General features: G+C 40.9%; 1 protein-coding gene and 1 non-coding gene across 2 annotated transcripts in view; one reads left to right on the top strand and one right to left on the bottom strand.

The window, feature by feature from the left end:
- Positions 1-26,128, bottom strand: part of Fbxl17 (F-box and leucine rich repeat protein 17) — a 418,487-nt gene that overhangs the window by 120,237 nt on the left and 272,122 nt on the right. The gene's annotated exons all lie outside the window — the stretch shown is intronic.
- On the top strand, positions 7,680-7,809 carry LOC114611069. The gene has a single exon (XR_003709787.1). It is a non-coding gene; the product is annotated as a small nucleolar RNA SNORA17 (small nucleolar RNA).

Raw genomic sequence — 26,128 nt, 5'->3', positions numbered from 1 at the left:
GGGTGCTAGGCCCACACCTAAGGCTCACTGCCTGAACCTCTGGCTTTTATATAAAGAGTTAAAGGTATAACAATGTTGTGTTTTGGAGTTGGGCTTATTAACAAGGGGTTTCAGGAACTGACTTCCTGAACATTAATTAGAATGTAGCTGGCTGCAGATACTGGGAGCCAACAGCACAAAAGAGCTGCTCCTCTTTCTCTAGGCTCTTCCTATGTGGTTTTCAAGTCTAGTATCTTACTTCCTTAGTCTCTGGTGTGTACGACATGGCTACATAGTGAACAGGCAGACAGCAGGCAGAGCTTGCTAGGAGCTTGCCAGTGGTCTTTCCAAAAGAAAAAATTGGATAACAAATAGCTGAGTTGAAGGTGTAAGGGTCTATGTTATCAGATGCCTAAGCAATGATATGGGAAACAGACCCCATGACACATGCGTACATACGCACGAACACACACACACACACACACACACACACACACACACACACACACACGGGGGTGGGGGTGGGGGGGGACAGAGACAGATAAGGACAGTGTCATAATTTTTAAGAAACTTTTCTTGATCAGTGATATCTAATTCTTACCAATCATGAAGTCCACCAGAAGAACAATAGACATGTAGAAACACTGAGGTCTGGGCTAATAGTTTCTCTGGTTAGGCCTGATCTCCCTTCTGCCTGAACCATGACAGAGTTAGTGTGTCTGATGTGGAGGTGATAACCTGGATACCCTGTTCTTCAAAACTACTGTGTACTGAGTTCTGAAAACACTGAGTGCACTGGGTATTACCCAGCGCCAAATTTCACTGGAGCTGACTTCAACCATGATGCCTTAGGAACTGGAGGTGGTTCACTGTTTGTTTCTTAATTTAAATGCATTTTTAATATACAGATCATATTTATAATAAAGAATGTTATTTAGTATATTTACAATGTGTAATCTTTAAATCAGGCTAATTAAGTATACTACTTCATATACTATCTGGTTTTTCATAAAGCATATATAACTATTGTTACCATACAGCCTGAGTTTATTATGATCTGTCTGACCTCTGTACTTCAAGACAAATAGCTCATTTCATTGTCATTGCCGGTGACGTTCAGCCCTGAGTAAAGGCATAAATAAACACAACTTTGTGTATATAAACAATGATGGATAGCACCAAATTACATAGGATGCTCTGGCAAAGTTCATGCAAAAGATCATGTGATAACTGTATTAGTTAAACAGCATTCTCATAGGAAGACAGAGGCCTGCATATGAAGCATATCCAAATGAGGATGTAGGATTCTTAATGATGCAAACAGAAACATCTCATGCTGCTCATATGAGGCTCATATGAAGCTTCACGTGAGGCTTAGGAACTACAGAGGACAGCACAGTGAGGCTGCCATTGGTACCGAGCCAGCAAAAGATAGCAGAGCCTGGGAACAGAAAGGAACTTCTCCAAACCTAGGTCCACTGGTGAGAAGATATTTCTAGTCCTACGAAGAGGTACAACTAGAAACTACTTCTTAGTCTCGCCACCACCTATATTCTAATGTGACAGTATCAAGGTGCCACATGTGCCAGTAGAGACAAAAGAAAAGGTGCCAAAGTAAGCTGAGGGACCTCAGCTGCTGTTTAAGGAGCTCAGAGACATGACTGCAGGGACTAAGCTAACTGTGAGGCATGCTGGCACCAGAGGAGGACAGATGCACCACGCAGACTAGACGTGCAGTGAGCTGTCTCATCCCTGTGACTACCTCTGTGACTAAAGATATGAGGAGTCTTCAGGAAGGCTAGCTGCCATTGGGTGAGGGCTCTGAGTGGTCTGAAGGGAGCTGAACAGTTGCTGAGGGTAGCTTGCCTTCAGAGAGGAAGACCACTGCAATAGTCCCCAGGGCTTTCAGTTTCAGAGTAGTCAACAGGCTAGGACTGACTGACTCAGAATCTTGATTTGCAAATGAAGACTGTGAATCCTGGGAGTCACAGCACTCTCCCAGAGAGGATTTTCTCCTGGGTTTCCTTTAGTTCCTGCTTGTTCATGATTGATATGGTTTCCCTTCCAATAAATTCATGGCTGAGTGTGGTTCCAGGACTCAGAGAAGATGAGTGTGTTGGTCTAGGCAATTTACTGTGTTCCTGCCCGGGTAAAGCTGTAATATATGGAAGAGAAGGCGGCCATTCCAGGACAGTCTGGCTGTATTTACCTCTCCCGGTCTCCAGACTTAACTTGCTTCTTCAGACCTGTTTTTCCTTCTAGTTTATCTCTTTCTGTCTTTGGCAGTTAGAAACTATTTATTTTGGGAGAAAAATAATCTCTGAACTGTTTATCAGTTATTTTATAATATTCTTTCCTCTGCTTGGAAATAAGGCATCGATGTGACTTACCTTCAGGGATACTGGGGATAAACATGCTCTTGCCACACATAAATGTATCACTTCGTTCCTTAAGGTTGGGAGATTTAATCTAATACTTAGTGAAATAGAATCTGCTGGACTCAGAATATCAGAACTTCTTTTAAATGAAGTCAGAGGACAGATGAAATATGATTTTCCTTCTTTGAAATGTCTTTGGCTACATAGTGAGATTGAGGCCAGCCTGGGACTATACAAGTCCTTGTTTCAAAAAAAAAGTTTAAAAACCAACCAATCCCCTAAAAATCCTGAAATAAAAATTAGACACACACAAATACAGATATATACAATGATAAACCCTCCCATCCTGAGCCTTTTAAAAATATTAGGGCAGGTATATAGGCCACTGAATTTTGAGATTTTTCCCATAATGAAAATGAACTGGGTAAAAATTTTCTCACTTTGAGTTTAATGTTAAATGATGGTGGAACTCATTTTCTGTATCAAAGTATAATGTATTACCAAATACCACATGAGAGGATAGTGTTAAATATAGAACAAAACACTTTTTTTTCTAATTTTCTAATACAGCTTATCAAAGTAAGCTATGAGTTTTCCAATCTCTATCATTACGTATTTAATATTTGAGAATCTTGTCACTCTCACATAGATTTCCCCTTGTTCTTCTACCAGTGAAAAAGTTAATAAGTTTTACAAACATACGGAGAATTGTGTATGTCTGTTCAGCGTGTATTTTGGTAGATAAAATTCTAAAATGCAAATACACAAGATGTAAGGGAAGTAACTGTACCATCCAGGCAGCCACTAGCTAGCCCAGCTGGCTTCAGCAGTTAGCTCTAGCCCAGCTCAACTGGTGTATGCCTGTCCCTACCTGCTTACCTGTGTTAGGGCACACTGCCATGGTTGCCTCAAAGCCAACAATAGGGAGCATACCATTTAATGCTGAACCGTAATTTCATCAATCTCTTAGCCTGAATCTGAAAAATTAATGTTTTTCTTTTTCAAGATCTCTTGTTTTTCTTCTTACTATTTTTTTCCATGCTTTAATCCTTGCATAAGTTAAGGCAAGAAGAGGTTCTCTTAGACAGTCATGGGCAAGACTGTTGTCTACAGTGTGTGTACTTCTGACAGGCTCTGCTCTTCCTGACTGTTAAACAGGCCAGCAGCTGAGAAATTACAAATACTGGCTTCATTAATGTCCTACAGAACAAGGTCAGAGGCAAATATACTTAAGCAAAACCTCTAACGTCATAGGCAAGTCCAGGGTCATGGCAACTTCTCTTAATTTTCAGCTTCCTAAACAAGAATTTGGACACAAACAGGTTTCTAATGTATTGAAAAGCCAAGACTTACAGAAATGAGAAATTTCTTATATTTTCCCCAAGATACTTAATCTAATACTTTTTCCCTGGAGTTCCATTTGAACATGTAATTAAAAATACAGTATTTAGCTTTGTAATGGCTATTACTGGCTGTCAACTCAAACGTATCTAGAGTCACCAGGAAGGCAAACATCCGGGAAAGCTTGCAGGCTAGGTTGAGTGAGGCGGGGGAACCTGTGTGGACCGTATGAGCCGACAGGCAGCATCCTGGGCTGCAGACAGAGGCGCCTCACACCGTTTCCAGCACGCTTCTGCCGACATTGCTGCCACCACTTGCTTGCCATGAGCGGCCATATCTCAAGGAATATAAAATGCAATAAGCCTGCTTCTTTTTCTTCTTCTTCTTCTTCTTTTTTTTTTTGGTTTGTTTGTTTGGTTGGTTGGTTTGGTTTTTCGAGACAGGGTTTCTCTGTATAGCCCTGGCTGTTCTGGAACTCACTCTGTAGACCAGGCTGGCCTCAAACTCAGAAATCCACCTGCCTCTGCCTCCCAAGTGCTGGGATTAAAGGTGTCCGCCACCATCGCCTGGCAAGCCTGCTTCTTTTTAAGTTACTTTCTTTCAGGCATTTTGCTGCAGCAATAAGAAAATAACTAAAAAGATATATTGAAACAGACTGTAATATTTTATTGTTACTGTTCAGACACTTTCTGGTCAAGTCACAATTTGTGTCATAGTGCTATCTAACATAAAGTATAACAAATCACAAGAGAATAGTGTGGTAAGTAAAAATGTATATCTGATAATGTCATACTGGATTGGTTTCATTGACATCTTTATCCTACTCAATCAACCTCTTAGAATAATGTCCTTTTCTTAAGAACATAGGTTGTTCCCTTCAGCACCTTATTCATGGTCATGGCACTCAGGTTTAAGAATTGGACAGAAGCATGCTCTAAAGTATGTTAAAGACCGTACTGAAGATATGATTAATTATACATATCTAAAAATTAATTTTTGTGATAAGATTGTGTCTCATTAACCAAGAAGGCTTGGAAAATATAGCAGACACACTGACCTAAGCTAGACTGAGTCCTTTAATTGTCACAGGTGGGAATCACTTCCATTAAATGTTAGAGATCATGGCAAATATTGTTTTAAAAAGAAAAGCCTCATTCTGATATGAAATAACAACAAATGTTTTTTAGTTGAATTTGAAAAATTCAATAAGATAATTTTCTCTATTAATATATTGTCAGAAATTTTTTCAGTAGGTGTAAATCTTTTTATGTTGTATATTTATGTAGGTGTGAATATTCATGCATTTGTATGCTTGTGTCTGTGTCAGTGTGAGTTCAGCCTCCTGCTCCCCTTTGAATGTATATATGAGTGTGCATGTTTGTGTGTGTGTGTGTCTGTGTGTGTGTGTATGATCAGCCTCCTGTACTTTTCTTGAGGTCATGAGTAATTAACTCATAGTTTATCTTCAGGTTAAAATTGGTGCTAGAGTTCCATTTTTTCTTGTGGTTGTAAAGACTGACTCTGCAGCCATGGACATGGAAGGCAGGTCCTCAACTGCTAAGTTCCATCTCCAGCACTGACATCATATATTTACAACAGTCAACATAAAAAGGAATAGTTTACCATAAAATATATAGGTGTCTCTAATGTTCCATTAATCTATGCTTTGATGAGTTTTAATACTACCTATCACTGGAACAGGAAATAGAGGGTGAGGGTACAGGAGAACTGTGGTGAATTTGAAATTTTTATTGATCTGGGTACTGTTTTTGTATTATGTTCAGCTTATCAAGTTGTGTGTTTATAATAAATGCATATTTTCTCCATTATATACCATTTACCAATAATAATTTTTTGAAAAGTTAAAAATTAAAATTATCTTAGAACATTATACATGTCACTTAGAATATTCTGCCGTTTTGATATTTTATAAGTTAAATAATACTGTCATAGTCATAAATACACATAAAATATAGAGATAAATCTTATCAGTGCAGTACAAGGCTCATTATTTCACATTTAATCTAAATACATATTCTAGTGAGAAGATTAGCTTAGGGATAATACTGCATGCATCTTAGCTTCCACTCAGACTTAGGCATCAGCTCTTTCCAATGGAAAATTAAACTATGAGATCACATGATCAGAAACCATGGGTGTCTGTCTCACCAATTCCAGTATGCTTTATTTGAAAGATGACCAAATTCTCCTTTCTTAAAACCCAAATGTCCCTGGAGAATGTGTGTGCATCAGTGTAACTGTACCCTAATGAAATTTCTGAAGGCTTTAATAAATTATTCACGATTCTTAAAATACTTACTTTTGAAAAATGATATCAGTTTCATACTAAGAAATTCAACTGATCTGGTCTCATTTAAGGCTTAATTTAATAATATTATCAAATAAAAATAAATGCTATTAAATAAATTAAATAAATAGTATTATACCAATCAGCATTTAAATTAGTTCTGTGAAACCTACTTAAAGGCATTAAAAAAAAAAACAACAACAACTGCTATTCTTAAACAAAGTAAAATTTCAGGACATGGAAAAATGAAAATATGGCATAAGGAGACACTTAAGGATTTAAAAAAATTAAGAATACAAGGCTGATGAAGTGCAGTCTGCACCTGAGTTTTTAACAAAGTCCACTCCAGAACCGTCCTGCCAGCTCCCAGAAGGTGTGCTGGGACAGAGGAGGCTAGTCTGCTGTGTGACACACACCTCAGCATCCTAGATCATGAATCAGTGTCCATAGATCGTAATGAAGGACAGGTCCGCCTACGTTCCACGGCCCAGCCTCATGCTTCACCACAGACACCAGCCTGAACTGTGAAGAATTCCTGCGGATATCCAGCCTGTCTGCACCACACCAGCCGACGCCCTTCCTCCTTCCTGAAACCTCCTGATCACACCCCAGCTGTCATTGAGCTTTCCATCACTGATCTGCTGATATTAGAACAATAACTTATCCAGCAGACCGTGTTACAAGGTAAGCTCGCTAGCTTGTTTGATGGGACGAGTAGGTACAGGGCAAATGATAACTACTGCCTTTTCTCACTGTGTCTGTACAACAGTCTAATTTACTGTGCAAGGAAAAGTTCAGAGCATCTAAACAATCCCCTTATCTTCATACACAAAACATGGTACTGAAGTCAGGCCTGATTCACTTTAAAGCAATTAGACCTTCTGCCTTCAAGCACAAATGGATTTGGAGAAAAATCTGGTATTATCATCTGAGAAAACATGAGGACTTTCACATGTTCTCATTCCGAGCTAGTGCCCAGAGCTGGAACTAGATAACCTCGCCTCCCGAGAGTGCTGCTCCAAGCCTCACTGAAAACAAGCTCAGGGCTTCGGGTGGTGAGCAGTACTCACTAAGCAGCTAGCACAGAGCCAAGGAAAGGATATGACTAAAGGTCAAAGATGTGGGGAAATTCAGATCATGCTCCTGCTCTTCATGCTTTATCCTCAGGCAACAGAGGACATGTTTCTATAGGAGTCCAACAGTAATAACAGAGATATTCAAAGTCTGCGGGGCTGGAGACATGGCTCAGCAGGTAAGAGCCCTGGCTGCTCCAGAGGACTAGAGTTAATTTCCAGTACCCACACAGCAGCTCACAACTATCTGGCTCTGGGATCCACATTGCCAGACATACACGTGGTACACATACCTGTGCATGCCGGCAAGATGCCCATGCACATAAAATAAAATCAATGAATACTAAACTACACGATATAATGAAAACTAGTCTCATAGTCCTCTCAGCCAATTTATATTCTAATAATCCTCCATCATTACGTAAGCAGGTTCGTCATAGAGCAAAGTCCACATGTCACACATGTACGCCCTGCAAAGTGCAGCTAACCCACACAGTGACTGTGGCCCTTCCAGGCACTCCAGCGAGGGACAGTATTCTCTACTGTTACCTTAAGAGTACCATGGCAACGACATCCTGAAAACAATATCAATTCATTATCCTTGCCCCTAGAAGGTGTGGCTGCTGTGTCACGTGTGCATCAGTAGGTTGCAGAGAGGAGAGAGGCTAAGTCTATGCTCAGTGTTCTGACCTGAAAAATGCAGGTCTGAGATGACCACCAGTTTGGCAGATGGGTCCTGGACATGGAACTAGCTAGAGACAACCACCAATTAGGCATCGAATAAGCATAGGGGGAGAGACCATGCCTGAGATGACCCCTGTCTGGCACCATAATGTATGTATAAGCAGAGCATAGCACTCCTGAGACCACGCCTGTGACGACCCCAGATACTCAGAAACCCTGGGTGACACTAAGAGGAGCAAGTAAGTGTTGGAGAAACCGGAGAGAAAGAGAAACAGAAGGATGTGGGTGGGCACGATGAAGAGAGGCAGAGCTGGAGACTCAACGATAGCAAGGAACAGCCTGATGTGGGGCTGGTGATGCCACCTGGGACCATGCTGCCACCAGAAGCCCATCTAGGTTCATAGCCCTGAAGTAGTAGAGATCTGCTACCACCAAAGTCCAGGAAGATGTCTCTGGTCTGAGCTGCCTTCTGGTGATATGCTGATGTCTGAGGGCTTTATAGAATTGGCCCTACACCTCACCCGAGCATCATGGGAGAGCTGGCCTTGGGGCCACGAGAGCTGACCATGCCACTAACCAGCTGCAGTATTCCAGCAAATTACAGGAGTTGCAGGAGGGTGAGTCACCCCTGAGGATATGAGCAGTGGAGAGGTGGCCCTATCTCTCATCTCCCATGTGGTGGCATTGGTGAGTGAGAGACGCCCTCCTCTCCCTTTACCCTCACCCCCTGGGGCTGGAGACTGATCATGAAAGTAGGAGAGCAGGCCCTGAACCTCACCTGGGCAACACAGTAGATCTGGCCCTGGATGTGGGTGGCTTCGGGCGACATGAGATGGGAGAGCCAGCCCTGACTCCCAACAGCTGTGCAGTGGAACTGATGAAGGAGACATGCCTTCCTCCCCTCCCTGGTCCCTCACTGTCTATGGCAGGCAGCAGAGATAGAGTCATGAGAGTGGGAGAACTGACCATGTCCCTCACTAGCTGCAACACTTGGAGAGCGGGCCCTGCACCTCAGCTGGGCAGCAGGGTAGAGCTGGCTCTGGTAGCAGGGGCTGCTGGTGAGCCAGCTCTGAGGGCATGAGAGCAGGAGAGTCAGAGGTGCGCTGAGCAGCTCAGATACCTCTGAGGTCCAGATCCAGGTCCTTGAATTGGCCCACCCAAACATCTGCCCCATTGATGAACTGCTGGAGTGAATGAAGATGCTATGCTGTTCTACAGATTCAAAGCTACAGATCTCCACAACACTGGGCATCAACAGGATACCCAAGAGGAGTCCCAGTGACGTTCTAGGATCTCCATGGTCAAGCAGAAGCCAGAAGTCTCATACCAGTCCAATAAGTCACTGCAATAAACATCTGCAAGCAAAGGAATCTATACTCTGGGATGCAGTGTGACACACTGAAGCTTTGGCAGCAATATATTTTTTCTCTCTTGGCTGAGAGCCTGCAACGGTAGAGGCCAGGTGCAAGGGCAGGGAGACATGAGTGGGACTGGGGTGCATAATGTGAAATTCACTAAGAACCAATAAAAAGTTAAAGAAAAAGATTTCATTATTATTTAAACAATCCAGGAGTCACTAGAAGAGGGCAGGAACTCATGACTCTTACTTCTGTCTGCTTCTCCTCTAAGGTATCAGAAGAACAGTCTGCTGTATTTATAAATGACACGATAGCTGAAAACAAAAGGAGATTATAAAAAAAAAAAAAAGAAAGAAAACCTTAACAGGGCTAAGTGGGAGGCAAATGTAAGTCTCTGAGTAGGGAGATAAAGAAATAGTCTAGTCACCACTATTGTAAAATAGATTAAAATCTGTGGGGCGGTGGGCTCTGAGAGGCAGCTCGGCGCCGGGTTGAGCACAGGCCTTGAACCTTGGACCCTAATGGGATGGTAGGTGTTCGGCCTTGCTCCTGGGCCCCTAGTTCCTTTCACTTAGCTTCTGCTCTCCACAGCCCCTCCCACAGAGAGGTCTATGGCCATCAGTCACATAGGAACAGTGCCTCAGGCTCTCCTACATGTAGATGAAGTATCTCCAAGCTCTCAGACCAAGTCAATAGGGGTTATCTGCTGTTAGACCCTAACCCACCCTAAAACTGTATATAAACGTTCTATTCAGGAGAAGTAAAGGTATGCAAGAATCATCCCATTGTCCAAGAGTTTCTGTCGCAAGAGCTATAACACTTGGGTAGAGATCTGCTCTCTGGAAGTGCCTTCAGGACCCTTCCCTCCTTGCTAGCTAGCCGGCTTCTCACTGGCCCAGCCCAGACTGGCTCAGAGCAGAGAGACAGGTGGAGCACCTAGGAGTAACTGGGTGGCAACAGCAGAGTGGACAGAGGCAGCAGCGGAGGCAATTCCCCCTCCTTGCTCACACTCTATCCCCTTGGCCTGAACCCCCACACCTGGCCGGGCCAGAGATCTTTGTGGGAATCCCCCCAGAACAAAGACCCACAAAAATCTATGTTCAGTGACTGGTTTCATGTTTGCCACAGATAAAATAACTGCCACTTATTTTCATATTTTATTAAATTACAATGAACCTAGAACTGCCCCACCGAGCAGAGTAGCCATAACCCTGTACAGTTATGGAGCATCTGAAGCAAGGACAGTCCAAACTGCCAAGTTCCGGAAATGTAAATCACAGTCCACGCTGCATAGGTAGTATGAGAAAAATATTTCATAGGCAATATAAGTTGATTATGGGCTGAAGTGACAGTATTTTCTGTTATATAGCATTAAATGATATTACAATGAATTTTACTAGTGTCTGTTCACTTTTTTTCCAATGTGATGACTAGAAAATTCTAAATTACTTATGAAGTTTTCATCTGTGACTTGCATTATATTTCTGTAGGACAAGGCTAGATAACAGTGAGAATTAAACATACTGCACACAAATAGCAATACATAACAATTACTCTCTTTAATTTAAACAGGAAAGGCTAAATTTCATTAAGAATTACACTGGCAAATTGGAATTGAGAAACAGATGTTTATGTGATGTTAAGCAGAATGCAATTAGCATGTTAGAGAGCTACATTAAACATTCTTACCTCTTAATATCAATGTCCAAAGATCTAAGATTTAAAGAACTTAATTCTAGGGACTGGGGAAATGGCTCAGTGAATAAGGTACATGAAGGTCTGGGCTCTGAGAACTTGAGAACCCTCCAAAAAGCCTGGCATAGTAGCCTGTGCCTGTAATACCAGCACTGTGAGGAAGGAGACATGTATTTTCTCAGAAGAAGCAGAAAAAGCCAGCTCCAGGTTCAATGAGAGACACTGTCTCAAGATACAAGCAGCGGGGTGATACAAAGACACCTGAAATAGTCCTCTGGCCTATAAACACATAGGCACTGGACAGTGTGTATGTGTGTGCGTGCGTGCGTGCGTGTACATGCACCATCCCCAGGGCCAGCTCTCCCATGATGTTCAGGTGAGGGGTAAGGCCAGTTCTACAAGGCCCTCAGACATCAGCATATCACTGGAAGGCAGCCCAGACCAGGGACAAAAGTCTGCTTGATGTTTGGTGGTAACAGATCCCTACTGCTTTAGGGCCATCACCACCTTGCCTTTTCGCTTATGCACTACATTCAAGACTCATGTTTTCATGATTTGTAAATTATATACACTCTCTGTTTTCCTTCATCCTCCTCACCTGTCTCTCTATAGGAAGAAGATATAAACAAAAGGATGTAGGCCCGTTTCTATTTCCATGATGTCTAAACACACACACACACACACACACACACACACACGCACACACGCGCGCGCGCGCGCACACACACGCAGGCACGCACGCACACACACACATCCCTTAGCTCTAAATATAAATGTATATAGATTTATTTGGCTATAAAGTCCTCATTCTGAGAGTTTCCCAATTGAGCCATTTTGACCTTTAAATTCTGAGCAATATATCATAGTAGCTAGGTGTCAATAGAATACCACAGTGCAGCATGGTATTCTAGTGTTATGTAGCTACTATCCCTAGGAAACCCTTCTGCATATAATCCCACTACCGTCACTAATATTAGTTTCCCTGCTAACCTCTTCCCAGTGACACCTATTTCCTATACACTGCTGACTTTGTCTTTGGAAGACAAACTTGTTTTCTCACTCTGCCTGTGTCGTCAGCAACTCCTCAATTTGTAGCAGAAAGTCTAACTGTAGCAAAGCTTTTAACATTCATTTCAAATCACCTATATCCACCACTTCTGAGTTTGTCAATATCCAGTCTGCTACTTCAGAGGATGCCTTGCCCATGAGGGACCACTCCCAGCCCTGCCACCCACTACGTGCCTGTGTCCTATATAGGCTGTTGATCTTAGGGTGGCCTTCTCTATGCTAGGCAGGTAGCTGTGAGATATAATCACACACGTTCCACTCATATTACATTGTGCGGGTCTGCTACCTAATGAGGATCATTTTGAGAGCAAGTAAGAAGGACAATGTTAAGAATAACAGTTTGTTGTTGTTTTTTTCCCACATGAACATGCAGAAGCTAAAACAGTACTCAACAAATAACAAAGACATCTGATTACTGTTAAAAATTTAACTTATGTATTTAGTGGAAACAGATTTCATAGTGTAAATGTACACTGAAGAAAATCTCTACCTTCAAGTTTGTACTGTCTCAAAACAGTACAAAAAAAGTATTATATGTCACATACCACAAGCTGAACTTGCTTTCAGCTTCTCCAGTGATCCTTTACTGTGTTAACGTAAATTTAAAAAAAACTTTAAAAATCTTCTATTCTTAAAATGTTCTATGAGTGAAACTATTAAAAAAATCTTCCTTTCAAAAATAATTTGGTTTAAAAAGTGCAATAAATTATTTTAATGTATTTAATATGATTCTCATACACGTGTCCACTTTCCTTATCTTCAAGTATGAAATTATGAAATTGCTGGACGTATTTTCAGTAAACTAATTTGCAAATATAAAACCCCCAAGATCCTAATGACATTAGTGTGTTGATCTCAAATCCCTACATAACCCTAGGATACAAGGAAGAACAATTCCTTTATATGTAGTAGCAGATTTACCTAGTTTTGTAATTTTGTTTTTTATAACAAGTGTTAAGAATTTACTAGAAGGGATCCAATTTAGAGAAAATAAAATTATTGGCTATGAACCAAAGAAAGTTTATATAGATGTTCCAACTACAGAGTTAGAATAAAGGAAATATGCTTTCACTTAGTCAAATATTTATATCTATACTACTAAAATCTACATTACTATTGTAATGAGAATTCACTTTAAAGTCTGTAATGATAAGTCACTTAATTGGAAATGAATTTCACTTTGGAGATTTGGTTTTGACTTGTCATGTTGATTAAAATGCATTACATCATGGAAATGAAATTACAGAATATTATCACAAAACGAGACTTACTTGTACACAGAACATGTTTCCAACCCTTTAGAGTCTAGTGAGTTTCATGAAAACACCGTGAACGAGGCAGGAGGATGATGGGAAGAAATGACAGTCACACAGGGAAAGGAGAAGTCTCAGGCTGGAGGAGAGGACAGACAGCCTGGAGCCAGGTATGTGCCAGTTTCCTCAGAGAAATGGGGCCTCAGAGGATCCAACATTTTCTAAGAAGCAGTAAGGCTCGAAAGCCTTTCAGCCCTCAGATGCCACCAGAACTTCTGTCCTCCATGATGTTAGAACTGGGAGCTGAACTATTGAGAGACTTCCTGTAGGAGCTGTAGCACTTCCTGTGATGTTCCTGTAGGAGTCTCCTCTCTGCTTCCTCACACCATGCCACAAGAGGTTAGGTAACATCCATAGAGGCTTTCAAGTGTTGGCTCAACTCAAGACTTTCATACAGTAGTGTTCTATGTTTGTCTGGGGCATGCGAGCCAGCGCTCTGCCAGTCTATCCAGTGGTGACAAAGCTACAACAGTATATTATTGGGAAACAGTGGGAGGAAAATAAAATGAAGGAAATCTCAGAATGAGGAAAATCTAAAGAGGCTTGTCCTGTGTTTGAGGCCTCAGGCCAGAGCCCAGCTAATCCTGCCTGCATCACAAGCTTCAGCATATGGCTGTCCGTAGATTCACAGGCGCCTCTGTGTCCTCTGTGATATAGAAACAGAAGCCTTATTTCTCAAAAGTGAAGAACTGGGCAAGGGATGGATGGACATGGACTGTGAGTAAACACAGGTCTTCCAATAACTACCAAATTATTTTAAAATTTAATCTGAAGTTGACTGGAAACTTCCAATAGTGGGGAGAGAGCTAACCAAACCTCCTCCCTCTGCATTTGAATTTGTCCTCTGGCTAACTCCCCTTGATAAGTACAGACATGTGTCTGTCACCGAGAAACACTGCTCACGGAAGTAAAGGCCCTGGCTGGCTGGATATTGCTGAGAGTGCCGCTGGAGTTATGTCAACGGACTAAACCTTGTAGGGAAGTAAGCAGTGATGTTAGGTGTGCAGTGGGTAAGCTGAGGCACAGGCCATGCAGGCTCCCACAGAAGTGGGCTGCAGGGCAATGTCCTCTAGTAGGTTGATGCTAGCCTTTAAGTCCTCTGACTGCACTGTTCCAAGTGTGACCCCTAATGCAGAGCAATGCCTGAGGGTAGTCAGGGCACCTGAATGTTTTATTTTTAACATTTCTTTTGATCTTAGGGCTTTAAGTAAGCCAGGAAAAACACTTCATTTATTTTCCTTTTTTTTTTAACCTTTTAATTGCCTTTCAAAATAAAAGCTTACTATATAGGCTCCATCTGCCTTCAAAACTGGGATCCTCCTACCTCTACCACTCCAGCACTGGAACTACAGGTGTGTGCTATGGTAACTAGCCTAGAATAATATATTTGAAAAGGCATGCACAATTGAAAATTTTTATTTATTCGTCTGAAAAGCATTTTTAGAAAGTTCATTATAGCTGTTTTGTAAACATGATTCCTCATGTTGCCTATATTATTAAGTTTCCAATCCTTCCACCCTCCACCGACAACTTCCAGTACTGGGACTGTACTGGGTGTAAATGAATACCTGGAAGCCTGGCACCTGGTTTTCCAAGAGTACATTATGCTGGACTGGTGAGGGGATATCTGCTACACAATAGTCTAGTAGGTTGAGACAGAATGGCAGGATCAAAGAAACCGAGAACACAGTTAGGTGCCTGATGGATACTTTACTGAAAGTGTATTTTGTGAACAGACTCAGCCTGGCTTGGTCATGGATGCCACGTGAGGTAGGAAGGAGAATGAGGCACAGGGAGGACCCAAGAGTAAGTGAGTAATGCCATGAATACTGAGGCATTTTTCAGAGCCAAGGAAGACTGGGGGCGGGATCAAGCATTCTCCTCTGCATTTACATGAACCCATTGAAAAGGAAATACTTAACACAGAAGCCAGGATAGGGAAATGAGGCTTTGAAAATGGTGGTGCTATGGATTCAGTTTCATAATTGGTATTACGTACCTAGTTCTTTTTACAGGAAGGAAGAATGAATCAGGAAAAAACAACAGGCATGGTAAGCCCCAGTTCGAGCACACAGCACATCATGTGTTAAATTGAAATAGCCTCCAAGTTCAACTTCCTGCACTGTTCAAGGAGAAAATCTGCTACTATGTACTTGAGGATAAAGGTCTTGCAACTATATGCTGCTTGAGAAATATGCTCTTGCTGTAATTTAACTCACTGTGTGTGGGCTTCAAGAAGCACAGTGGCATTCCAAACCAACTTTTAAAGAAAATTGCATGGAATTTTCAAGACATCAGGAGCGTTCTTAAAAGTTATGCAGAGAAAACGGATTTTTGATAGTTATGAATTACATTTAGTGCAGCCAGATTGTAGGGAACGCTCTTTTTGCCTCAGTATGTTCAAAATTACTGTTGACAAAGTTTTAATTTAAATTTTTAAGGATTTAAACTGAAGAATATAGGTCAGTGAATTTTCATTCACATTATAAGTGGCAGAAAGCAAGCTTTGTTAGTGAAGGACCAATTCTGACCGCAGAATGCATCTTTCTGTAGTAGCTGGGACTGAGTATGTCTTAGCGAGAATGATTTGGTTCTCAGCCAGTCAATCAGTAGCCTGAACATGCACAGTTAGAAACACGCCTGGCACAGAAGAGAGGCTCAGTTCAGAAAATACCAAATACATGTGAGACAGATCTGAGTCCACTGAAATCATTTGTTACAATCACAAGTGGGAAGAGATTCCATCTTTCCTAGCAGGTTGTAGATTTATATAGATTTATAACAGTAGATTATAACAGCTATACTACACAGCTCCTAAGTAAAATTCTACAATTACCAACTAGTTTCCTGTAGCTGGAAAAAATACAATGAATATTTGTAGAGTCTGCCACACGTCTAACACATTTATAGCCTTTCTATAAACCAAGAAACCTCAAGAACGTACAGTAGCTTTCTAATTTAAAGACTATGTCACAAAACAATTGATTTAATAGTCTAGAGTATTAAAATGAATACTACTTTCATAAATAAAAATTTTAAATATAATTTTTCATAAACTAAGAGAGAACAGATTTCAAATCAATAGTCTATTTAGCAAAAGAGATGAAGTTTTGAGGGAACGATGCTTAGTTCTGTAAAGGACACACCCTTCCATGCATCTACATTGTGTAGGGAGGTTCTTTCTTGACTTGTATGCTGTCTGGTGCTTATTGTTCTGAGGGCCCTCAGCTCTGGTGTCAGTCTGCCCTTTTGCATACTTAGGAATATGATGAACACAGAAACATGAAACATACATACCTATATAGTACATTTCCTGAAACTGCTTTGTCCCACAAATTTATACAAGTAAATGAATGTGACAGAAGTCTAGGGGACCATGTATTTGGGTCCTGGAGGGCAGCTTTACAATCATTTATTACAATGGTACAGGTCACAACTACATAAGTACCCAATAATCATTCACAGTGATAAATCCTAGGCACATGGAGTTCCAACATGAGGGAAAGCCAGTTTTGTGTGAATTTCAGTGAGCTTGGTAAACTCACCTTTTTTCTTGACATTTAGGAAAATATTTTAATCAGAATATGAGAGGAAAAAGATATTGGAATCTATACTAATTTATCATATTTTAGAAAGTGAATCATTTGCAAGCCTTGATTGCAAGGTGTGCTGGAAAGGCAAAGTTGAAAAACGAATACTTTGAGGATTTTGCCCAATTTCTTATGTAAACCAGAGCAGACGGCATGATTCTCAAAAAAAGCCAAGTACATTTGCCTCACATAAAATAAGACTGATTAAATTTCAAGCTTTTCACTTATTTTATAGAGCTAAAAATTTTAAGTTTTTTTGTTGTTCAAGACGGACAGCATGAGTCTTCACCCTCACTGTGTGTAGCATATATGCAGACAGTTCTAACATGCTTATCACCTGATTTTATTATCGTTTGACAGGTAGTTCACACCACAGCATCAAAATAACTTCTAATTTCTAGTATTTGCCCCTTATGCAGGTTCATGGTGTCTTTACAGATGATTCCTGACTATGACCTGTCTCCTGTGGAGTGTGCTCTGCACATCAGAGCAGCGTCACAGGGACTCTGACTTCAAGACTGACTGCAGGGGAACTTCCAAACAAACAGAGGCCAATAAAGGGAGTGGATCCTATTAGGAGATTACTGTGAATTTTAAAATCAAATAGTAGAACAGAAGAATCTTTATGGAAAAAAGTATCTTCAAAGCAAAACTGTTTTCTTGGAGAAGCTCCTAAAGCCATCTGTGAGCAAGAAGGAGACAGTAGGAAGAGAATTAAGCTGTGTGGGGGAGGGGAGGTCTGAAGCTAAATAACAGGGGTGGTTAGCTGTACACCACTGTCAGTCATCAACAGTATGCATTAGCCAGTTCTCTACACAGTCATTCTATATTAAAGAACTGTTTACCATGTGAAAACACTATGACCTGTAACAACTGAATTACATCTATGGATATTATTCATTTTATAAGGATAGACCTGTACTCCAAACACACACACACACATACACACACACACACACACACACAATCAGAAATTCCTAAAGATAGAGTGGTTTTTGTTTTGTTTATCCCCCTTTTCCAGTTTTTTAAAATTTTCTTTTCTCTGCTCACTATCAGTCACATCTGGCGACAGCCAAGTCACTTTCAGTTTGAAATGCACGGCACAAGGCACAGAGGCTAGATCAGCCATGCCAATTCAACTCAATTGTTAGAAAAGTTGAAAAGTTCAAACTATTTATTAAATGTCATGTGATAAACCCTAGATGAAAAACACATATGACAGATAAATTCTAGGTAATTGAGTCTTAAGAGAATGGTTTGGGAAAAGGGTTAAAATGAACAGTTGAGTACCAGAGTTAAAAAAGTAAGTTTGATTTACTAATTAGTAAATTAATAAGCCAGCCTTTTTGCACAAGAGAAAGTTCTGTTTAACATCCACAATACAGAGAGGTCATCAAGAGTGTCTGGTTTTTACTTTTTATTTTTTGGAAGACAGGAGGTAGATGGGACTATTCATTCTTGATCTGTAGATAACAGAATCAACATACTTGATGGGCTTGGGAAAGTTGATACCATCTACCCCAAGACACTCTCAGGTAGTTGCACTGGACTGGTTCCTGCTCCTGGGCAGCTCAGTTCCTGGCAGGTCCGAGATGGAGAAGGTAGAGCTGCACAAGTGTTTCACAGACTGTTGTTTGTCTGAATGACTACATTCATTTAGTCATAGCCATTGCAACCCAAGGAAGTTTGAAGGCTGTGGAGGGCAGTACGTAAGACTACATAAATTCAGTAACTTTATACTTATTTCCAAAAGGTCTCAGCAAAACCTGAAAGCAATGACCAGAAAATTGACAGAGTAGCAAATATATCAAATGACCTTTCATTCTTAAATCCCTTCTCTTTCTTCCCAAGCAGGATAACAGCTGTGGATGGGAGAGTGGATGTAAGGAACCACAAGTTTCTAGTGCACTGGGCATTCTGAAATTCCCAATTTCAAATGTTCTAAAATTGGTTATGCGGGTTACAGAGGCTGGGCCTCTCTTGAACATATTAGACTTTTATAAGCAGAAAAACAGCAAAAGAAGGGTCCAGATACAATTAGATGAGAGATTCATTAAATAAACAACAGATTGTAGAAGAAATGGCTTATCCATGCATCTACCTTGAAGTGAATTAGAGAAGCCAGGTAACTCCAAGGAACAGAGGAACCAACTTGAAATAGCTTCCAACCTTTTACCATAGATAGGACGGTTTGTACATCAGTAAGATAAAAATGGCTAAGCTTAAAATAATAGCAAGTAATAAATAAGTCATTGGTCGCATTTGAAAGAGGAAACAAACAAATCAGGATTTTGGAACTTACTAAAGAGAAATGGTCCTGATCTCTGACCTTTGCTACTCAAAGACGAAAGAGAGCAAGAGAAGACGCAGGAGGCCTGATAGTCCAGGAAGGCACACGGGCTTCAACCCCCTTCTCCCCCAACTCTTATTTCAGAAAATGAGGAGCCATAAAGATAAAGCCAAAAGAGGAAGAAGAACAGAAAGCCACACCAAGGGGGGACCTGAATTTGATCTTTTAAAGAATGTTCAATACTGGAAACTGAGGAAAATGGTGGCACTCAGACCTAAGGTCCTGCTGAGTTCACAGCTAAGAAATTGGAGGGAAGAACAATTACCCACACTACTTTGTATGACACAGTTACAAATTTCCAAATGTGCGCATACTACAAAAGTATGGCGTATCCTGTGCTATCGCACATTGGTCTAAGATAATCACTAATGTGAAGAAATAATACCTACCAGAGAAACCAAGAAATGTGAACGTCGCCTGCTGTGAGAGGCAGCAGCGATGGTTCTCCCTAATGGACTGAGATCTATCTGGCCTCCATCTGCTTGTCTATTAAAAAGACACAATGCTTCTAGGTCTTTCACAAATATACTGTAATACTTTTAAAAAGGAAATCAGAGAAATTTTAAGTAATTCATTAGGATTTTACTACATCATGGGCTCCAGAAATGTTAATTTATAAAGAACTATTCACAAATATGAAATTAAGAAAATAGCTGGGCTGGGGCTCAGTTGTAGAATGCATGCCTCACATGCATGAGGGTCTGGATTTGACCCCTGGCACCGAACATCCTGGACATGGTGGCACACAGCTCTAATCCCAGCACCATGGAGGTGGAGCCAAGAGGTTCCAGAGTTCAAGAACATCTTTAACTACAAAGTGAGAGTGGAAAGCCTAAGCGGAAAAGCATTCAGACAGCAATGAATACAGAGCATAAACTGAGCTTCTTACAGTACTGAACACTCCAGGCATGTCTCTGACCCAACGGTGAGTGTATAAGAAGTTACCTTGATACTGAATTCATATGTAACACAGTTCATAAACTGTGCAAAGTCATACCATACTGAATCTTAGTTCTCACATCTATAGGCTCAAGAATTAACAGCAACTCTTAACGTGGGGCGTTTAGGGAATTAATGTCTACAGAAAATAACAATAAGCTTCAATTATTCTATCATTATTACGATGAGGGTATATATTTGTTCTCAGTAGAGCTATATATTTGATTAGTAGCTATCATCCAACATATTGCTTCCTTCTATATAATATATGTTACGTTGCTGTCATGGGGATGATGAATTAGGATACGTTACAACAAAAAACTGGAACTTATTTTGAATTTTCAAATAGAATATTTTCATGAGGTTTCTTCAACATTTGCCTGTGTGTGCACGGCATCATTTTGGATTTCTGTTCTTTCTTTAGATTTACCTATGCATACAAACACCTCCATTCAGACATCTCTTTATGCTCCAAGTCTTCCCCAGGGCCCCACTTCCTCAGAGGCCCTCTTCTGCTGCCTCTCCCCCAAATCGTTCCCCGAGCAGCCCCTGACAGTTGTCTTCTCAGAATCCCCAACCTCTTGCAGACCGACTGCTTAAACTGACAGCATCCTAATTGATGGAAAGCTTATGCATACATGGCTGTTACTTAGAATCCATTTTTGTATTAGGGGGTTTTCCATAGCATCCCACCAGCAGTGCGCGCACTTGAGAGCAAAGCTTTGCTGAATGAAACAGAGCAGAATAAGGCCTAGGATTAGCAAAGGACTTAAGAATGGAATAGGGCAGGTATTTTCCAGGGCTTCCCTCCTCCCTCCTCAGAGACTATCTCTGCTTCCACAGATTTCTGGATAGAGAATGCATTACCACAAGGAAGGCATTTCCAAAAAGCTGTAAACATCCAGATGTCTTTTTTCTTTCACTGAATAGCACAAGGCCAGAAGCTCTGTACCAATCATGGTGTTCAGTGTAAGCTTTGCAATGTCACTTACAAGCTGCTCATCACTGACTGTGTACCCATAAGGAAGTCAGGTTTCTATCTGTGCTCACGCTAACAACACCAACACCACGACCTCCACTACCACCACCACCACCACCACCACCACCACCTCCACCTCCACCACCACCACCTCTGCCTCCACCACCTCTACTTCCACCACCACCACCACTTCCACCACCACCACCTCCACTTCCACCACCACCACCTACACCTACACCACCACCACCACCACCACCACCGCCTCCACTGTCACTACCACCTCCACCTCCACCACCTCCACCACTGGAAATGCTTAGTCTGCAGAGCAGAAAGCAATGAAATCTAAAAGTGAACATGCCATGATTTGAGGTAAGTTTTCCATATCTATAAAAGGAGATTTCTGCATTAAGTGTAATGCTAAAAATAGCTAATTAAAATTAAATACAGTATTTCCAAATACAGAATTAATATAGGAAAGAAATGTTGGACAGTTCTTATTTTAGATAATAGCATTGTTAAAAGTAGAATTATAGCATTCATTTATAAAAAATAATCTAGAACAGTAGAATGTATGAATGAATGTATGTATGTAAGTATGTACTTGGAGGTGTAAGACTGTTCATATGCCATAACCAAACAAGCAGGTTTATTTAGTTTGAAAATATGGGTTAGGCTATTTCTTAACTTAAGATCTCTACTGAGGGAGAGTTGCATTCAGATGGTTATGGCAATAATTTTTTTCACACAGATTTTTTCATACATTTAATTTTAAAAATTTTAATAGCTAAAGGAGTAAAGTAGGCCGGGCAGTGGTGGAGCACGCCTTTAATCCCAGCACTTGGGAGGCAGAGGCAGGTGGATTTCTGAGTTTGAGGCCAGCCTGGTCTACAGAGTGAGCTCCAGGACAGCCAGGACTATACAGAAAAACCCTGTCTCGAAAAACCAAAACAAACAAACAAACAAAAAAAAACAAAAAAATTTAAAGGAGTAAAGTAGAAATAGCAAGGCTGAAAAGTACTGAGTCAACATACAAATATTTTTCTCTATATGAGAAAATCTATCAAAATACACAACACGTTTAAAATAATAGCAAATGCACACAATAAACAGAGATGAATTTAACCAAAAACTATAAAGCATTGCTGATAGAAATGAAATAATAAATTATATATATATATATATCCTTAATATTGTTAAGATGGTGGTTCTCCCTTCACACATCAACCGTAATATTGTTTGAAGAAATATTTTTTAAAACCCTCCTTACTAAACTGGCTACAGTAGTTTACTCACAGCAAACAGCATAAACACAGCCATTGTTCAATCTTTTATTTCAAGAAGACCTAACTACAGTCTTTTAGTGATTTAGTAACCAGGGAAGAAAGTCAACAATTTCTTTGCTCCAACCAAACAACAGCATTTAGATAAAGTTATAATTAAATATTTCAGGGGAGCAAAATGGCTCAGTAGGTAACATCTTTGCCAGAGTTTGGTCCTATGGATCCGCATTGTAGAAGGAGAGAACTGCTCTCGGGACTTGGTCTCTGAACACTATAGTAGACACATGCACACGTGCACACATGCACACATGCACACATGCACACATGCATGCAACCCAAATAAGGGAGTGGGTAAACTCTGATTCATTCATATGTATTCATTTTCTTCTTGTTTCCCTTTCTTTCAACTAAATAAATGTAACAAATACCAAATTTTAGGTGAGAAATCAGGCTCATTATTTAGAAGGAAAGGAGGTCATGATATCTTCTAAATGCAGCAGAATGAAAAATTCAGAAAAAAGTAGAAATAGAGGGAAATATCTAAATGGACATAAAAATGAGAATTTGCAAAGCAGAGGGTTCAGCAAAGCAACAATGAGTGCTATTTATATTTAAATAATAGAATGGAAAATGAGAATAATAACAGTAAGCAATACAGCATTCTTTTTGACTTGCAAATACAGGTTGGAAAGCCCTTCTTTGTCACTTTACAGCTATTAGAGTTACTTCTGCTGACAAACCCGAGGTGCCTCTTACCCGGCAATCTTGGAGCAGTTTAAAATACAATTTAAACTGAAACAAAAAAAGAAAACGCTAGAAAGTTATTTTAAATGGAACGTCACTTAGGTAATATACACCGAGTAATATAAAAAATAAGACGATACAACAAGAGTAAACTGATGTTTGGTTAAGACTTAAGGAGAGAGGAACATTTTTCTGTGGCTCTTGCAGATCCTGCTTTGAATTTGCTTTGTCTCTCCAGGAGTGTAGCTTGGACAATCCATCCCGGATCCTAATATGAGTTGACTAACAGCAAAAGAGATCCGGGGTCCCAAGCAGGGTGGGGACAGTACACTCTTTAATCTTTCAATAGCAGTAGAAGGTCAATATGGCAAGGGTGAAGCACGGGTTATACCCAAGCAAAGATCAATCATCCCAGACCACCCCTACCATTCTTCTTGCCTGCAAGAAAGAGCTGCACACAGGGCAGGCACCCTAGGCTACAAGGGGCAGCCTAAGCTTCTCAGTCCTTCCACTACAGCTTTAGGAATGAGAGAAACCACACTCTCCCACACAGAGAACAGGCCCTGGCACACTGTGGATGCTTACTTTCTATTCTGACAGAAAGAACATGTATCAGGCCTATAACTGTTAGGTCAACTTAAAGGACAGTGCCGTGATTATGAGCACATTGGTTGGCTCTGATATGGGAAACCCTTTGTCCTGAGTAATTCAAAAGCATGACTTACTGTCAAGTTAAAAGTGCCCCAAATCAAAGAAGCAACGAGCAAGAGCACCACTTAGCAGATAAGAAATACCCAGGAGAACACGGCTGGACTTCTGTGAGCCACAGAGGAGCTTGTGGAGCAGCACGGAGGGAACCTATGGGATGGGAATGTCATCCAGCGCTAGTCCAGACCCGGAGCTTGAGTCCAGCACTGAAAAGAAAATGCACCCAAAGCGCAGTGATGATGTGGGTGTAAGCGGCCTGCAGACCTTACACTACAATGTCAGCAGGCCAGTGGTTACTGTCCTCTTCAAACATCACTTGACAGTCTGAGAGTGGAAACAAAAAGATATTTCCAGAATATACTTCTAAGAGTCCTCAGCAGTGCTACAGTTAGAAAAGAGAAAACATGCTAAAACCTCTCACATAGCCTGGGTCCTTTTCAAACCTGCCTCCTGGAACAAGGGTTTCAGTGCAGAATTTGATATGGAGACAGGAGCTTTTCTTGCCCATCTATTCACTGTATCCTAGCGAGGTCTGTGCTGCTGAGAGCGACTGCTTCTGACCTCTGTAAACCTGGGTGATACACACTGATTCCCACTCCTGTTCTCTTCTTAATTCCAAGAGACACTTTTTCTGAATGAGGAGAATTTTCAAAAGTAGCATTCAAAAGAGATCAAAGACATAAGTTGAGAAACTATCCTAGAAACATAGAAAGATCCACAAGAAATTCAAAGTAAGTTTCTAGGAAGAAATACAGACAAAATAAAGCAAATAAGGCCAAGATAGGATTGTGATTTGGATATGCCGCTTCCTCTTAGGCCTTCTTTCTCTTCCTGCTAATCGCTCAGGTCTGGAAGTCATCAAGGTAGCTATAGACCAACACAAGTTGAACTTGTATCAGATGTTTCCTATAAACAGGAGGCTCTACTTGAAGGAAGGGAAGGGCTGTGTGTGCTTGGGTGGCTGGGGTAATTTCTCAGAACTGTTAATGAGTGTCCAATATACCAGTGGGTGCTACATGGAACTTTCTATTTTCACTACTTCCTGTGGAACATGCCATGTGGCTTATCAGATGGCAAAACTCAGGTTAAGTAACATACTTTAGACTTATGACAAACAGAAGAGACAAAAGTCTAACTGAAACCCACTTGCTGAGCTTCAGTTACCCCCACCCTCCATACTTAATACCACATCTCTTCAGTGATAGATGAGTGATGGTGTTGGATTTCTCTTCAGGAAGCCATTTCCCAAGGCTCTATTTTCCACTTAGATATTTCTGACTTACTGGTTTCTTTATAAACTGCTGTCCTTTACCATAAAGATGTGTTTAATTTGGAGAGATAGAAGCTTATTAGTATGATGGCTTCCTACATGACAACTGCATCATATATCTGTTTAAAGGAATGTCACTTTGTGACAGCCTGACCAGGTACTGCTAAGCACTATAGCCACATTAAACACCTGTGAGGATCTTGACAAAAATCATACAGGCTATGTATGTCAGGTGAGCTGCTTCTCTTGAGTCAGCCCATCCTGCAACACTACCAAAAGTATCATGTATTCTGCAGCAATGTTAAAAGTACCATTTACCCCACCCTAAGCAGGCCCATACCCACTCACATAGGAAGAGGAGGCAAGGAGGACATTGTTGAACATGGGAAAAGCAGAAATATGTAGTCACCAAAAGGATGACATTCTTAAAGGATATGGTGTACACAAAAATGTCCAACTTTAAAGTGGCTTCAAAGTCAAGTGGTCTTGGACACGGCTCACATAATCACAGGCTTTAAATACTCTAAAGATATTCTCATGTGCAGAGATATGCAGACGAGACGTAGAACCTACATAATTCAGAGACACAAGTAACCAAGGAGGTTGTGGAAACATGTCCAGGGAGGCCTGACTCCATCCACCCTCCAGTAGGAAAGTGGTGTTCTCAAGTAGCACACTCTGCTGCTCACTAGGCTGGGCACTAGTTGCACAGAGGAATTAATTATCTACTTTACAAATAAATGAGTCTCTAATATGTACGTGAAGGCACTTCCTTAACGTCAGGGAAACATTTAATCTTAGATTTGTCTCAAATCTAACACCTCTTCTTGTTTCTCTCCTCGACTTTCTGGATCATTCTCCACACTTCCTGAATTAACAGTTACAAGCTGGACAGGAGCTTTGTTATTAAACAAAATAAGCCACCAAAACATGGTGTAATTTTAGTGTCATTTCCATTGCAGAGCTTCAGAAAAGTCAGTGAAAGGAAGAAGGGATTTAGTCCACGTGAGACCTGGCAGACCTTAGAGGGAGCGGAGTGAGCCACCTGACTGTGGGAGAGGGGAGGGGAGG

Source organism: Grammomys surdaster, unplaced genomic scaffold, assembly GCF_004785775.1.
Source record: "Grammomys surdaster isolate TR1022 unplaced genomic scaffold, NIH_TR_1.0 126076, whole genome shotgun sequence".
Taxonomy (NCBI): Eukaryota; Metazoa; Chordata; class Mammalia; order Rodentia; family Muridae; genus Grammomys; species Grammomys surdaster.
The sequence above is the reverse complement of the archived record's forward strand: the minus strand, read 5'-3'. Positions and strand labels throughout refer to the sequence as shown.